The sequence below is a fragment of the Prionailurus bengalensis genome, chromosome E4 (assembly GCF_016509475.1).
Source record: "Prionailurus bengalensis isolate Pbe53 chromosome E4, Fcat_Pben_1.1_paternal_pri, whole genome shotgun sequence".
Classification (NCBI taxonomy): Eukaryota; Metazoa; Chordata; class Mammalia; order Carnivora; family Felidae; genus Prionailurus; species Prionailurus bengalensis.
Window position 1 is genome coordinate 13687712 of NC_057360.1, and position 17510 is coordinate 13705221.

A 17510-nucleotide genomic window follows, 5' to 3' on the forward strand; every position below is an offset into this window, starting at 1 on the left:
GTATAGTCCTGCGTACCTCAACATGTTTTTGCACTCACCAAATCATTTTTATTTTGATACTTATGGCCATCCTGAGAGAGCGGTACCATTAACCCCATTTTACAAAGGAGGAAACTGTGGAAATGAAGTACTTACCAAGTTCTCAATGGTATCGCCCCCAGAACCCCCCACGGCACGTCCAACACCACTAACCTCCCTCTTCCACCTCATCAAGGTGACATAAAGTTTGTAAAAATTTAGCCCTAATCTATATTAAATTCATACTGATTTGTTTTCCTGGCAAATATTAGGTAGAGGCTTTACTTTCAGAATGATATCTATAGGGGCGCCTGGGTGGCTCAGTTGGTCGAGCGTCTGACTCTTGATTGTGGCTCAGGTCATGATCCCAGGGTCGTGGCATCCAGCCCCACGTCGGGCTCTGTGGGTGTGAAACCTACTTAAAAAAAAAAAAAGAATGCTATCTATGCAGAGTTCACAGAAAAGTAGAATATTTTCCATAGACAATGATGAAAGTTTGTTAAAATATTCCCATTTTATTGTGTTCAGTCTAAGAGTGGAAGATTAATAATCAGCCGGAACTTGTTTGGAGTCATTAGTAAATGACTTACCTTAAAATTTTGTTCAGCTTCTTCCAACTGTACTTTTTACTTATTCCGTTTATTTCCACTCTCTTAGGGGTTGGTGTATTAGAGCAGAAAGAGGATGGGACCTAGATTTCTCCACACAGTCTCTTCCTCCTTGTGTCGCTGGCCATGCCCAAATCGCTCCAGACTTAAAATGCGCCTGAGGGGCGCCTGGCTGGCTCAGTTGGTTAAGTGTCCAACTCTTGATTTTGGCTCAGGTCATGATCTCACAGTTCATGGGATTGAGGCCCACGTCGGGCTGCAGAGCCTGCTTGGGATCCTCTCTCTCCCTCTCTCTGCCCCTCCCCTGCTCATGGCCTCTCTCTCTCTCTCTCTCTCTCTCTCTCAAAATAAGTAAGTAAACTTTAAAAATAAATAAATAAATAAATGCCCCTGAAAGTTCGTGTGAAGATGGCATGACAAAATGAGTGTCATAGTTCTCAGGGTGTGACAGCAGAAGCTTTAACGCCCGCTACTCCTCCTCAGTCCGTCTCTCGGAGCAAAGGGGCCCCTGGAGCATAAACGTTTTCTCCTGAATTCACTTCACCAGACATTGTGTGTGTGTTTTGGGCGGGGTGGGCGGGGGGAGGGTGATACAAGGTTAGGAATCATTTCCTGATAAAAGAGCCACCATTTCTTGGGCCCTGATTATACACGAGCAGTTTTACATATAGAGTCTATCTATCCTTCCGACCACCCAGATGCCTGGTGTTTCCCCACATGACTTATGAGGAAACTGAGTTTCTGAGTCTCAAAGAAAGACATGTCGGTGAGTATGGGAGCTGGGATGTGAACCCACCTCTTCCCCAGGGCCCGGGCTTCCCGAGTGACTGGTTAGTTCTTTATTTTACTGAAGTTTAGCAAAAGTACCAGTAGATAATACCTCAGGGTGACATGTATTATTAAGGAGAGGGATTTCATTACTGGAACATTTTCATCTATTCATTTCCTTTCTGAATGCTTTTATTCCACAGAGAACAGAAAATCTCTTTCCTGGTGATCAGTTAAATCCGTGTAACAGATTTCAGTAAGCATGACTCAAAGGGTTTTTAATTAAGAAAGCATTACAATGTATTTCATTTTAAAAGATGGACCTGCGAACTCCCACCGGCAAAATTAAGTGGAGAGAGAACGCCAAGGAGGCAGAAACACACGTTCACTGAAAGTCGGCAATTTGGCTTTAAGTGAGAACAGTTTGTCCTGTCCAAAATCCCCATTCTGGTAGGTTCTGAGCAAAGCTCAGGGCAGAAAATCGTCTCAAAAGAAAGAGCTATCTTCTTTGTGGCTTTTTGCCCCATGTGAAAGTGGAAAGGCATCAAATATGGAAAATCAGGAGATGACCTATGTCAGTGGCCCCCGAACATGTTGCCGGAAATTGTGTGCATTGAAGATTATGTGTGGATATGGTCCAGGTCCAGCGAGCTCCCTGACAGACTAAATCTCCCAGGCAACTTTTCCACAGAGTCTAGCTAGCCTGTGGTCAGGGAGGTCAGGATGATTTTACTCTTAGCACCAGCAAGACTGAATAAAAAGGTAAATCTCCTGAAAACAAAGACACATAAAGACCAAGAACATTATGCAGCCCGAGCTAAATATAACTGTTCTTTTTAAATTTTCTTTTCTTTCCTTTCTTATCTTTTTTTTACAGTGTATATCATTGCAGCATTTTGTCTTGATTCTGTACCCTTTCTGGAATCTTGCTTCACTCTTGTTGCAGCAACACTGACATTCGGGGGTCTCCCGTGCCCCTCTGATTGTTCCTTCTCCATCTCAGCTGGGTTCTCTTCTTCCTTCCTCCCCATACCTGGGGGTGGCCCACTGCTCCTTCCATGGATCCCTGCCTTCCCCACAATATACATAGTCACCCGGAAAGCTCATCTGTGGTAGTCAGCCTTCAAAATGGCTCTTAAAGGGGCGCCTGGGTGGCTCAGTTAGTGGTCTCTGACTCTTGATTTGGGCTCAGGTCATGATCTCACGGTTCGTGGGATCGAGCCCCTTGTCAGGCTTTGCGCTGAGAACGTGGAGCCTGCTTGGAATTCTTTCTCTCTGCTCCTCCCCTGCTTGCACTCTCTGTCTCTCAAAATAAATAAATAAACTTTTTAAAAAAATGACTCTTAAAGATCCTGCCTCCTGATTTCCACACCCTTGTGTCTCCTCCCACATTGTACCAGGGCTGGTCTGTATGACCAATAGCACTGGCAGAAGTGATGACATGTGACTTCTGATACTAGGTTATACAAAACTGTGGCTGGGGCGCCTGGGTGGCTCAGTCGGTTGAGCGTCCGACTTCAGCTCGGGTCATGATCTCACGGTCTGTGAGTTCAAGCCCCGCATCGGGCTCTGTGCTCACAGCTCAGGAGCCCAGGGCCTGTTTCAGATTCTGTGTCTCCCTCTCTCTCTGCCCCTCCCCCGTTCATGCTCTGTCTCTCTCTGTCTCAAAAATAAATAAACGTTAAAAAAATTAAAACAAAAAACAAAAAACTGTGGCTTCCTTCCTGGGCTTCTCAGGCTTTTCTCCCTTGTTCTGATCCCTCACTTGGGGGGGAAGGCATGTTGTGAGAAGCCCATGGAGAGGTCTACCTGGTGAGGAACTAGGCCTCTTGCTGAGAGTAACATGGGTGAGCTTAGATGTGGATCCTGCGTCAACCTCCCTACCCTCCCCCCCCCCCACCCCGCTCCCTGTCAAGGATCGCCCTGTGCTGGGATCAGGTGGACATTATTGACCCCTTAAGCATTGACCCAGGCTATGTGTATGCAGCCAGAGGCAAAGTGGAGGATATGAACAGAGGGAAGGAAAAAAAAAAAAAAAAAAACTGGGCAAAATAAATAAAAGTACTATTGAAAGTCTATTACTTTTTTTAAGATGGAAAAACTTAATGTGTTTATATGCTAAAGGGAAAGAGCCAGCGGGGCAGCAGTGGAGGTATTAACGATAATAGGGGCGGACATTTACGAAGCCCGTCCATGTGCCAGGAGCCAGGCTAAGCACTTCACCAGGATTCTATTACTAATCTTTCATAACGCATTTTTAAAGCAGGTACTGTTATTAGCATGATATTTAACAGATGAGAAAAGTGAGTCTCTGTCCAACACTGCTCAACGAGGGTGATTTAAGTAAAGGGAGTTCTGCCCCGCTGAGCTCTGGAATGCAGAAGTCGGGGCCTTTCCTGGTATGAAAGCCAAGCTTCTGTTTCCCAAGCACCTAGTAAATGCCAGGGGCTTTATTTACATTAACTCTGATGCTTACGCACCCCTGCGGGATGGCAGCTATATCGCCCCTTTCTGCAAGTGAGAAACCAGAGGCTCTCTGGCTGCTGCTGACTTCATCTTTTCTTGACTTTTTCTTTGACTTCATCAAAGTCTTCATCTTTTCTCTTTAAAGACTCTGTCATGTATTATGAGGAGTGTGGGGCTCTGCAGTCTCAAATCATCATCAGCATTTGTTTCCAACACTTCTCATCGAGTGAGACTTCCCAACCCAGGGACATGATGCTCTGGAGAGCAGTTAGAGACACCGCCCTTCTACAAGGGTTTGACTCAACTACCGCCATGGGGACCATACTGGCAATTTCTACCCTTGCTTTTGACAGTGGAACTCTTAGTCCCACTTCCAATGACACGGCCATGGTACTGTTTACAATACTCGTTGCACTGAGTAAAGAACGGATTTTTTTGTGTTTCTTTTTTAAAAAATGCCATGCGCCGAATAGTGTGGTGTGATCACAAACATTTTCTGAAGATCATCCATTAGTGGTAAATCATTGAAAACATGTTGACAGAGTACAGGAAATGTAAGATGAATGGGAAGCTTGGAGAGAGAGACAAAGATCAGAAGTCGAAAGACAGCCACCGTGTTCGGAATTTCATATTTAACTGACCAGCAAATGTCACCTGAGATGTTTATGCTGGTTCCCATTTTCCAAAGCACAGTGCCATCTGTATTCCTTTGCCCTCCACAACAGCTGGCACATCAGTTAAGAATGCTTTCATCTACTAGTGGCAGGAGACCAGCTTAAATAGATGGAGGCTATTTTTCCCACTTAACAAGAGGCCCGGAGGTGGCATTCTGGACCTGCTATGGTGGCCCAACAGTGTCACCAAGGATCCAGGCTCCTCTGACCTTCCATTTTACCATTCTTACCATGCTGACCTCTCAGAAAAGTCACCCATGGTTGCAAGACAGCTGCTCCAGTCACCACATCTGTGTTCAAGTCGGGAATGAGGAAGGGAAGGAACGGGCACCAGGGATATCTTTGCTTTATGAGAAACGTAAAAGCTTTCCCAACAGACCTTTCACTGGTATACCCGGCTATCCTAGCTTCAAAAAAGAGTGGGAAAGTGGGGTGCCTGGGTGACTCAGTAGATTAAGCATCCAACTTTGGCTCAGGTCTTGATCTCATGGTTCGTGGGTTCGAGCCCCGCATTGGGCTTTCTGCTGTCAGCACAGAGCCCACTTCGGACCCTCTGTCCTCTTCTCTCTCTGCCCCTCCCCTGTTCATGCTTGCTCTCTATCTCTCAGAAATAAACATTAAGAAAATTTTTTTAACTAAAGAAAAAGAGTGGCCAGGAAATTATGTGGCTTTTCCAGCCTCTCTATAGCAGATGTGAGCAAGAGCAAAGCACTTTGGCAGGGAGGTCTGATTAGCCAACCAACAGTGGGTGGCATAGTGTTGTTTCCATCTCCGGGTTTACAGATGAGAAACTAACGTACATAATGGCGACTTGGTCACAAAGGGGCAGAGCTGGGTCACAAACCTAGATCGACTGATTCTAGCACTCATGTTATTTCCACTGTACTACTCAGCCTCTGAATTCTGCTATGGGAAAGTATATGTCATGAAGGGAACAATCCACAGAATTGTATAGTAACGGGGATATATTCTAAGTGGGTTGATTTTAAACCAGTATCATATGATATTTTTATCATTATTGTTTAAAACCCATTACTGCATTTTTACAAATGTATGTAACAACTAAGCTTTAAAGATATTGATTGAAGCATTGTTTATAATTGCAAGACACTGTGGGGAAAACTTTACTTTTTTTTTAATGTTTTTAAAATTTATTTTTGAAGGAGACAGAGAGAGACAGAGCATGAGCAGGGGAGGAGCAGAGAGAGAGGGAGACACAGAATTCGAAGCAGGTTCCAGGCTCTGAGCTGTCAGCACAGAGCCCGACACGGGGCTCGAACTCATGAACCGTGAGATCGTGACCTGAGCCGAAGTCAGACACTCAACTGACTGAGCCACCCAGGCGCCCCAAAAACTTTCCTTTTCAACAATAGGGGATTGGTTGAAAAAAATCATATGCCGTGGAATAGAATAGTCAGAGATAAAGTTTCAAAGAATTTTGGTATTTACAATATTTTATTAAATGAAATGAGCACGTTGTTTTTTTCAAAGTTTATTTATTTTGAGAGAGAACATGAGTGGAGGTGGAGCAGAGAGAGAAGGAGAGAGAGAATCCCAAGCAGATTCCATGCTGTCAGCACAGAGCCCAATGTGGGGCTCGAGCTCACAAACTGTGAGATCATGACCTGAGCTGAAGTCGAACACTTAACCAATGGAACACTCACGCACCCCTCATCTTCGCATTTTTTGCAATATAAGTTAATTTGTAAAAGTCAGATTTGGGGCATCTGACTGGCTCAGTCAGTAGAGCAGGTGACTCTTGATCTTGGGGTCATGAATTTAAGCTCCACACTGGGTGTAGACCTTACATAAAAAAATTTGAAAAAAAAAAAGAATTACAGTCAGGTTTATTGAAGTATAATTTACATACAATTAAATTCACCTTTTTAATTTTTTATTTATTTTTTTAATTTTTTTTTCAACGTTTATTTTTTTTTTTTTGGGACAGAGAGAGACAGAGCATGAACGGGGGAGGGGCAGAGAGAGAGGGAGACACAGAATCGGAAACAGGCTCCAGGCTCTGAGCCATCAGTCCAGAGCCTGATGCGGGGCTCGAACTCCCGGACCGCGAGATCATGACCTGGCTGAAGTCGGACCCTTAACCGACTGCGCCACCCAGGCGCCCCAAATTCACCTTTTTTAATATGTGTGATAACAGTTATATATCCACCACTTGATTCAAAATACAGAATATTTCCTTTGCACCACCAAGTTCCCTTAGACCCTTTTGTGATAAATCCCTTCCTCCTTCTCACTGGCCCTTGGCAACCACTGATTTGATTCTGTCCCTACAGTTTTGCATTTTAATGTCATATAGGGGCTCCTGCATGGCTCAGTCAGTTAAGCGTCTGACTCTTGATTTCAGCTCAGGTCATGATCTCACAGTTTGTGAGTTTGAGTCCTGCATTGGGCTCTATGCTAATGGCTCAGAGCCTGGAGGCTGCTTGTTGTGGGGCTCTGCATGCAACACAGAGCCTGCTTGGGATTCTCTCTCTCCCTCACTCTCTGCCCCTCCCCCTCTTGCATGCATGCTCGCTCTCTCAAAATAAGTTAATAAACTTAAATAAAAGAATTTCATATAAAGGATAATATATGACCTTTAGTTTCTGGCTTCTATCAATTAGCATAAATGCTCTTGAGATCATTCATGTTGTTGCATAAATCAGTGGTTCATTCCTTTTTATTACTGAGTAGTATTCTATAGTATGAATGTACCATAATCTGTTTGTTCTTTTACCAGTTGGTAGACACTCAGGTTGTTTTAAATTTTTAAAAAAATTTTTAAAGTTTATTTTTGAGAGAGAGAGAGAGCGCGCAAGCAGGGGGCAAGGGTGGGGCAGAGAGAGGGGGACAGAGGGTCTGAACCGGGCCCTGCTGCTGACAACAGGGAGCCCAATGTGTGGCTCAAACTCACAAACTGTGAGATCATGACCAAAGTCAGATGCTTAACTGACTGAGCCACCCAGGTGCCCCGGTTGTTTTAAATTTTGGATGAATAGTAACGTATTAGTTGACTAGGTGCCATAACAGGGTACTGCAAACTGATGGCTTAAACAATAGAAGTGTATCCTCTAACAGCAAAAGAATGATAAGAGGGGGAAAAAAAGTGACCAAAACATTCACTAACACAAGGAAATGGAAAGGAAGCTTGAGTTTGTCTCCTGAGAAATCTCCTGAGACATTGAGACAATCTTGAACCTTGCACATATTTGAGGGTTGAACTGATATTACCTAAGTGGTCCAGAATCCATCAAAGTGAGAAATAATTTTAGAAATCAATCCCTGACAATACTCTCGGAATGCTTGGCAGAAATTATGTAAAACTGGAAAGCAACTTTTATGGGGTTGCCACAGGAAAAATATATCCCTACTAAAGATAACTTACCAATGAAAATGTATAAAACAAGGAAGGAAGAACTCATTAGGCCCACCACCAATGTCTGCTTAAGTTGTGAGTTACACATGGATGGTGATGAGAACAGAGCCGCTGGAGTTGTGTGCTGCAGTGGCTCCCAGAACCATCTACCATCAGCAAGGACCAGCAGGGACACCACAGGGGGAATTAGAGCCCAGGAACATAGGACAGGCTTTGTAAAAATAATTGAAGACTCAGAAGGAGGACTTGAAATCCTAAGAATATAGCAAGAGGCTATGAGATTTTCTTAATGTTTATTCATTTTTTGAGAGAGAGAGAGACAGAGCATGAGTAGGGGAGCAGCAGAGAGCGAGGGAGACACAGAATTGGAAGCAGGCTCCAGGCTCTGAGCTGTCAGCACAGAGCCCTATGCAGGGCCCAAACTTATAAGCTGCGAGATCATGACATGAGCTGTAGTTGGACGCTTAACCAACTGAGTCACCCAGGTTCCCCAGTAGCAAGATGCTATATATATATATATATATATATATATATATATGATGCTGTATTAAGAAGTGATATCTATTTATATATATATATGCTATATTATAATATATTATATGCTATATTATATATAATACATATAATACATATAATACATATAATATATAATATAGCATATAATATATAATATGCTATACTAAGAAGTGATACTGAAAAGAACAGCTTTAAATCCAAATGACAGCCCTGCCTTAGTTTAAAGCTAAAGTTCTCTTTTCTGCTTATTATGGATCTTTGATAAGAAATACAATTGCTGAGAAGTCTGTTTTGCTTGCTGTTTGCTACGAGCATTGTGAGGCCTTTCCTGAATGTAACCCGCTGTGTAGTAGAATGGGTTGTAAACCTTCCTAAATGTGGTCTGATATGTGATGGAATGAGTGATTGTACATAAACTAACCGGCATTTCTCGCTTCTGTAAACCTGCTTGCTTAGCACATTCCTCACCTAGCCTACCCCCTTCCCCCTTCCCCCTTTTTTCTCCCGCCACAAGTAACGGACAAAGCCTTCCCGCCAAAGGACAGACAAAGGACGCCCAATCAGAGAACAACAAATGTCCTTACTTTAAAATCAACTAATCAGGCCCCTCATAATTTGAAACCTCCCCTGTGCTATTTGTCTCTGTCTATAAAAACGCTGTACCAACCCTGATCGTGGCCTCTTGCGTCACCGGCAACGAGTGCGCAGAGGACCAGGTTCGAACCTGCAATAAACGACCCTTGCCGCTTGGCTTTGACTTACGACTCTGGTGGACTTTTGTGGGAGGTTTCGGAACTTCGGGCATTACAATACCTATATATATATATATATGATGCTATTATTTAAGAAGTGATACCTATTTTTCAAATTTTCTTCAAATAAATGTTCTTTATATATAAAGAACATTTATTTGAAGAAAATTTGAAAAATAGGTATCACTTCTTAAATAGACAAATATAGCCAAACTAAAAACTCAAATATATAGGTTAAACAGCAATTAGATATAGATGACAAGAAAGCTGATGAGCTGGAAGATAAATCGAAAGATATTCCAAGCTTGCACCACAGAAAATAGAGATAGAAAATGTGACAAAAATTAAGGGGGTCTGGAAGAGTTGACATGTTCTTTCAAAATGTGGCTCCTTAGCAGGATTTTCTTGATAGAAAAGAGACCATCACAAAATGATAAGTTCTTTAGTGTTCTCCATTTTCAACTCTTCATTTCGGAAAACTCTTAAACAAAAGAGCTGGACTTCAGGGATGTCAAGACATAATACCCAAAGGGTATCTTATTAGAGAATTAGAGTTAATAGCAAGATTTTAAATGAAGAGTGTAGTTGCCGGGTGCCTGGGTGGCTCAGTCAGTTAGGCGTCCAACTCTTGGTTTCGGCTCAGGTCATGATCTCACAGTTGTGGGATCGAGCCCCAAGTGGGGCTCTGTGCTGACAGCATGGAGCTTGCTTAGGATTCTCTCTCTCCTTCTCTCTCTACCCCTCCCCCATGCATGCTCTTTCTCTCTCTGTCAAAATAAATAAATAAACTTTAAAAATTAAAAAAAAAAAGGAATATAGTTCTTGTGAAGGCAGGTGTAATGAGGGCAAACAGAAGCTCTGATGAAGCATTTGATATCCCAACTTTAAGTGGAAGAAGTTTAAAAAAACTCCTTATGGGAAAATGGGAGAAATAATAGTTAAATGGTAATACTGAATGCTTGAGTTTCACCAAAGAAGTGAGCCTAATGCAAACCTTGGCGAATATATTTCTTTAAGTCTTACTCCAAACATTTATTTATATTTAGCCAAATGGTTAGGGGGAAAGTGGGAAAATTAGATTCATATTTATTCTTTTTGTTCTTAAATCATCCTGATTAAGTCACATCTGGAGCAAGTTTACAATTGGGGGCCACTGCCAAATACAAGGAGCCAATATTTACTTGGGAATATCAAGTATAATCACAAGCAGAATGCCAAGAAGGAAATCACCAGTCTCTTTAGAGCTGACTTGTACTTTCAATTAATGCAGTACAACAAGTATCTGATCCTGATTTCCTCTCAGAAATAATATAAACTAATGGTGAGTGGACAAAGGCAGGAGATGCTGAGGACCATATAGAGGATGAAGACCTTTAACAAGAGACAACCTGTTTACAAAAATAGGACGGGGCTGCTTTGGGAAGTCATCAAGCAACAATGGCCTGCAACCAGTCTTTCTTGTAATAAAATAAAGAAGGGAGAAATCATTCCAAATTGTAAAAGTAGATTGGTAAATATTTTAGCTGCATACTTCTGGGAAAGCTATTTTCTCTTCCCCTAACCTTCCCCCTTAAGTAGGGCATACTGTTCAGAATTCGAAACCTGATGGCCAAGTTTTTAGGATAAACAAGACTTTGTGGCTCTAGAAGGAGTCCTGTCTTGAAGGCTGATTTAGTTTGGAAATTGGGGTGAAGGTAGAGGAGAAGGGGTTGTTAAATAAAAGGAATGTGGACGTTACAAGAAATGATGAGGTTCAAAATGCCTGGATTTTGTTCCTGGCCCTAGTACTTGTCCAGGCAATTTTAGGCACATATAATAAATATGAAGCCAACTTGGCTAAGCCCAGAGCTGACTGTAGACCCGAAGAAAGTTCAAGTGTGAAAGGCATCAACAAGTGGGAATCGAACTGCGTGTATAGAGACAAGTTTTAGAGGACAACGTAAGCTTTTTGGCAAAGCAGGATCCTATAAACTTTTGGGGGAAAACATAAGCTTTTTAGGAAAAAAACTGAGACTACTTAAGAGACAGAATAAGAAAAATGCTCCATTGAATGGATAGAAGAATATGAGGTTAAACACCAGAGATAAAAGAAAATGAAGAGAATGGTTGACTTTGTTGTTGTTGTTGGCTGACACTTGTTGGAGCGTTTAAAACTTTTCTTTTAAATCCACCTTTGCTATCCACTGATGAAAAGTAAGTTGAGAAATGAGTTTTACCTTAACAGAAAATAAACAGGTTCAGTTTAGTGCTTACCAGCAAGATTGAAGTTTAAAGGGGAAAAGTTGCAAAACTATGATAGTTCTCCAATTTTCTTTTTTCTTTTTTTTTTTTAAAGTTTATTTTTTTTAATTTTTTTTTTTTCCAACATTTATTTATTTTTGGGACAGAGAGAGACAGAGCATGAACGGGGGAGGGGCAGAGAGAGAGGGAGACACAGAATCGGAAACAGGCTCCAGGCTCCGAGCCATCAGCCCAGAGCCTGACGCGGGGCTCGAACTCACGGGCCGCGAAATCGTGACCTGGCTGAAGTCGGACGCTTAACCGACTGCGCCACCCAGGCGCCCCCTTTTTTTTTTTTTTTTTTTAATTTTTTTTTCAACATTTATTTATTTTTGGGACAGAGAGAGACTAAAGTTTATTTTGAGAGAAAGAGAGAGAGAGTGCAAACAAGGAAGGGTCAGAGAGAGGGAGAGACAGAATCCCAAGGTGATAACGCAGAACCTGACACGGGGTTCTAAATCACGAACTGTGAGATCATGACCTGAGTGGAAATCAAGAGTCAGACGCTTAACTGACTGAGCCACCCAGGTGCCCCATTTTTTAAATCCAATTTTCTTAGAAGCCAGTGTTCAGGATGCCTGGCTAGCTCAGTCAGAAGAGCATGCAACACTTGATCTCAGGGTCATGAGTTTGAGCCCCACATCGGGTATAGAGGTTACTTAAAAAAAAAAAAAAGAACTTAAAAAAAAAGGAAACCATTGTCTGCTGAGCTAATAACAGTAATATAAGAAAATTATATTTTATATGATGCTAAAAGATATCCTTTTTGGTCTTCACTTTATGGAAAATAAAGTACTTTGACTTATTTTAAAAATGCTTTGAAACAGTTCTGGTGTTGCAGCAAGGTGTGGAAATTAATGATTTTTAAAAATCATATAATTTGATGTAAAAACATCAGTGGTCTCCTAAGTTTTTCTTAATGGTGCATGGTTTCCAAACCCTATAAAAGCATAACTGATCTTAGGGTTAATCAACCTCAGCACTCTTGACATTTTGACCCAGGTAACTCTTTGAAGTAGGGGGCTGTTTTCCACAGCAGCAACCCTGACCTTTCCCAACTAGATACCAGCAGCGAGCTGTGACCATTGAAAATGTGTCCAGATATTGACAGATGTGTCAGGGGAGGTCATCCCAAATTGCTCCCAGCTGGGAGTCACTGGTTAGTTTCACTGTGTTAAGATAAACCACTTAAGATACACCTTCTAATTAAAGTAGGAATAAGGTAAGCTTACTTGCTTAATTGATATCTGATATGGGAAACAAAGGCAGAACAAAATGTAGATAAAATTAAATTTCCTTATAATCTGCAGGCCATTGACAAATACTTGAGGGCGGGAGGGTAAGACATTCTTTCAATCTTAATGTTTTGCTAGAGGGAAAAACAACTTTAGCTTGACAATAGCTAGGCCTCCAGGATCCTGGGAGTCTCCTTTAGCATATGAAAGTCCTTCTGGAAACTTCCCTTGGACTTTACCTCCCCCAATTCCTCACAACCCCAGGGCAGCTCTTTCTGCCCCAGAGTCCTGTCCCTGTGCTTTAATTAAACCACAGTTTTGCACCGAAGAAGACTCAAGAATTCTTTCTTGACCTTCGGCTCCGAGGCCCAACATTTCCACATCCTCCATAATAGAGTTTGACAAAGTAACTGGTGTTAAGATGATGCCTATAAGGCCCCTAGGTTGGGGCACCTGATTCTTGATTTCGTTTCAGGTCGTGATCTCGGGGTTCATGAGTTCCAGCCCCGAGTAGGGCTCTGTGCTAACAGCGTGGAGTCTACTTGGTTTTCTCTCTCTCTGTCTCAAAATAAATATATAAACTTAAAAAAAATAATAAAGCACCTGGGCTGGGCCTGACTCTGGTTTGGTACTTAAACATATTAGTGATGATGATGGCTCCAAAGCGGAAGTGAGGGTAGGAGGGTGGGGGCGGGGAGGGGAGAAGGCGGAAGGAGGGGAGAGAGAAGATGGTGAAGGAAGGACTTGCTATGCTTTCCTTGCTTGGAAATGGGCCGAATCGGCTCACCTCTCACCGTGCACTGGCTCGGAGCCTGTGAACAGGAAAGGAGGTAGGAGAGGGCACGATCAGGCGGGAGGCAAAAGATCTGATGAGTGTTTTATCAAAATAGTGTTTTTCCTAGTTACAACGATCTCTAAGGCTTAATTCCTTCACACAGGGCATTTTCCGGTCCCAATTCCCACTGACTTGGTTTTGTGAGAAAACCAAGTGATGCATACCCATCAGACAAGTAGGATTTATTTCCAGGACAGATTAGAGAAAGTAGATCTTATGCTAATCACTGAAAAAGTAAAGCTTTAAACTTCCTCCTATTACATTTAGATTTCTCGAAATCCACACCCGTTTTGCATACAGATTCAAAAACCAGTTATTGGCTAGGAGGCACTCAATAAATGCTGATTGCCTGCACTTTTATTAACCTCAGTGAACAGTAGCAAGGATCTCCTGAGGCCAATAGGAGACTCAGAATGGTAAGCAGGTGAGTTAGGCTAATTAGGCTAAGTGAGTCTGGGATAACTTGAGTTATCTTCACTTGTGAGCGCAGGTCTTTCTTCCCACAGACCCATGGCTCTGCCACAGGTTCTCTTCATGAGCGTGGGTGTTACGGCTCAACACGGGGAGACTCGTAGCTCCTGAGAGATGGCAGATGGCAAGTTTCCTCTTCACGCCTCTCGTTCTTCTCTCTTCCTCTGAAGGCGCCAGAATTCAAGAGGTTGCTGTAGAGCTCCACTCGGACCAGTCTTCTGCGCTGAGGTACAACTATTCACGATGTTCTCGTTTGTTTGCTTATTTATTATTTTTTATGTTGAGAGAGAGAGGACGTGTGAGCAGGAGAGAGGGGCAGAGGGAAGAGAGAGAGAGAGAATCTTAAGCAGGCTCCACACTCAGCGCAGAGCCTGATGCCAGGCTCAATGCCAAGACCTTGGGATCATGACCAGAGCTAAAATCAAGAGTTGGATGCTCAACTGACTGAGCCACCCAGGCGTGCCCTGAACGTTCTAATAGAGGTGATTTAATGTTGGTTTTGCACCAATCCCAGAGAGCAAGAGGGACCCTAAGGGGTGGCAATAGGTAGGATCTTACTCTCTGGGCCAGGCTGATACCAGCCCATGGGTACATGTGAGTATAACTGTACTGATTTGAAATTACTGATATACTTCCTTCCCTTTGGCAAATAGCCAGTGCCCTGAGCTCTGGAGGGTCCCCACCCTGGTCCTGGGCCTAGTATTCCCAAATATTTAAAAATATTTTGAATATTGCCTTGCCCAAGCTAGTGCTTTCAATGCTTTTCAACTAGTGACTGAGTTGTATTAAAAAAATTTCATTGAGGGGTGCCTGGCTGGACATGTGACTCATGATCTCAGGATTGTGAGTTCGAGCCCCACATCGGACATACAGTTTACTTAAAATTTATTTTTTTAATTTAAAAAAAAAAAGGTTTATATTTGAGAGACAGTGTGTGTGCACGCGCGTGCGCGCGTGTGCGTGGGTGCACAAGCAGGGGAGGGGCAGAGAAGGCGGACAGATGATCCAAGCAGGCTCTGCACTGACAGCACAGAGTCCGGTGCAGGGCTCGAACTCACAAACCAGGAGATCATGACCTGAGCTGAAGTCGGACGACGCTCAACCGACTGAACCACCCAGGTGCCCCTAAAATTTTTTTCATTGAGCTTGCAGGTCATACCAAGATGGATAGAGTATTGAGGGGACAGGTTTGTCAATTGTATGGGATGGATGGCCAATAACAAATGGGAAGAGATTTCAAAGGAGTGGGATGGAAATTTGGTAATAATTTCCTTGTGCCTTGACATTTATGACAATCATCATCACTCCTCCTCCTTGATCTCAAGAGTGAGTGGAGACATGAGAAAGAGGAGGCCTGGTATAGAGTAGGTGTTCAATAAATATTTGTGATTGAACGATTGAAAACATGACTGAGTGACAAGTGGAAGTCACTACTGGACATTTGTTTCTCTGAGGGTTAAATAAGATAATCGTCAACGCGCAAATGTGAAACACCTGCTCTTTGGCAGGTTTGGGTGAGGATCCAGGGTTGAATCCAATCAAAGACTATTAATCAATTTAGAAGGGAAACAGAAGGTTGAGAAATGAGAAATATCTGCAGCAAGGAAATCATGAGCCAGAGAAAAGTATTGTTTGTTTTTTTTTAAAAAGGAGATGAAAGTTAATGAACAGAATAAAATCAGTAACAGGGCAGTGGCATAAAAAAAAAAAAATAAAGTTGGCATGACAATGGTATTATCTGAGATAATCCTTCTACACCACTGCAGCTTACCAAACTTATATGGGCTCCATCTTTAAAGACAGATGTTGATACCATGTAAATAAATGCCCCAGAAGAATATAGCGGATGAGCAGGGATGGCTTCGTATGGGTGTGTGATGGGAGAACTAAGGGAGATGATTCATTTTCAGAAATACCAAATAAAAAGCTGTGCTGTCTAGTTAACAATAGGTTTACAACCTATTGGAAATATGTATGAACCCCGTCCCCCCCTCAACAATGGAGTCCCAAACCCTTAGATGCTTCACTTCCTGGTTCTTCTTCCCCTCTCTGTTTACGGGCTTATTTTTATGCGCTTTGCATTGAGCATATGCCAAAGGACAAATGGAGGAGGTAGTGAAAGTCTCTGCGTCCCCTCAAGGAATGTACATGTGTTCCAATCAGACTACTTTTTGCCTTACATGAACACAGGCGACCGGTTGGGTAAGGCTGTAAGCTCTGTAGTACTCAGCCAATGAGGAAGCAAGGGAGGGACTTGTATGTGAGCAGATAAATTGTCTGCTGTGAGTGCCCCAGTGTGCCTGTCGCTCACACATCTGTTCTGTTTTTATTTTTTTAAATTTACATCCAAGTTAGTTACCATACAGTGCAGCAGTGATTTCAGGATTCCTTCATGCCCCTTACCCATCTAGCCCATCCCCCCTCCCACAACCCCTCTGGTAACCCTCAGTTTGTTCTCTATATTTAAGAGTCTCTTGTGTTTTGTCCCCCTCCCTGTTTTTATATTACTTTTGCTTCCCTTATATTCATCTGTTCTGTATCTTAAAGTCCTCATATGAGTGAAGTCTTTCTTCTGACTAGTTTCGCTTAGCATAATAGCCTCTAGTTCCATCCACGTAGTTGCAAATGGCAAGATTTCATTCTTTTTGATTGCCAAATAATACTCAATTGTGTGTGTATGTGCATGTGTGTGTGTGTGTGTGTGTGTGTGTGTGTATATATATATATATATATCACATCTTCTTTACCCATTCATCCATCAGTGGACATTTGGGTTCTTTCCATACTTTGGCTATTGTTGATAGTGCTGCTATAAACATGGGGATGCGTGTGCCCCTTCAAAATAGCACACCTATATCCCTTGGATAAATACAAGTAGTGCAATTGCTGGGTCGTAGGGTAGTTCTACTTTTAGTTTTTGAGGCACCTCCATACTGTTTTCCAGAGTGGCTGCACCAGTTTGCATTCCTGCCAGCAATGCAAAATAGACCCTCTTTGTCTGCATCTCGCTGACATCTGTTGTTGCCTGAGTTGTTAATGTTAGCCATTCCGACAGGTGTAAGGTGGTATCTCATTGTAGTTTTGATTTGTATTTCCCTGATGCTGAGTGATGTGGAGCATGTTTTCATGTGTTGGTTGGCCATCTGGATGACTTCTTTGGAGAAGTGTCTATTCATGTCTTTTGCCCATTTCTTCATTGGATTATTTGTTTTTTGGGTGTTGAGTTTGATAAATTCTTTATAGATTTTTGGATACTAACCCTTTATCTGATATGTCATTTGCAAATATCTTCTCCTGTTCTGTCGGTTGCCTTTTAGTTTTGCTGATTGTTTCCTTCGCTGTGCAGAAGGTTTTTATTTTGATGAGGTCCCAGTAGTTCATTTTTGCTTTTGTTTCCCTTGCCTCTGGAGATGTGTTGAGCAAGAAGTTGCTGCGGGCAAGGTCAGAGAGGTTTTTGCCTGCTTTCTCCTCGAGGATGTTGATGGTGTCCTGTCTTATGTTTAGGTCTTTC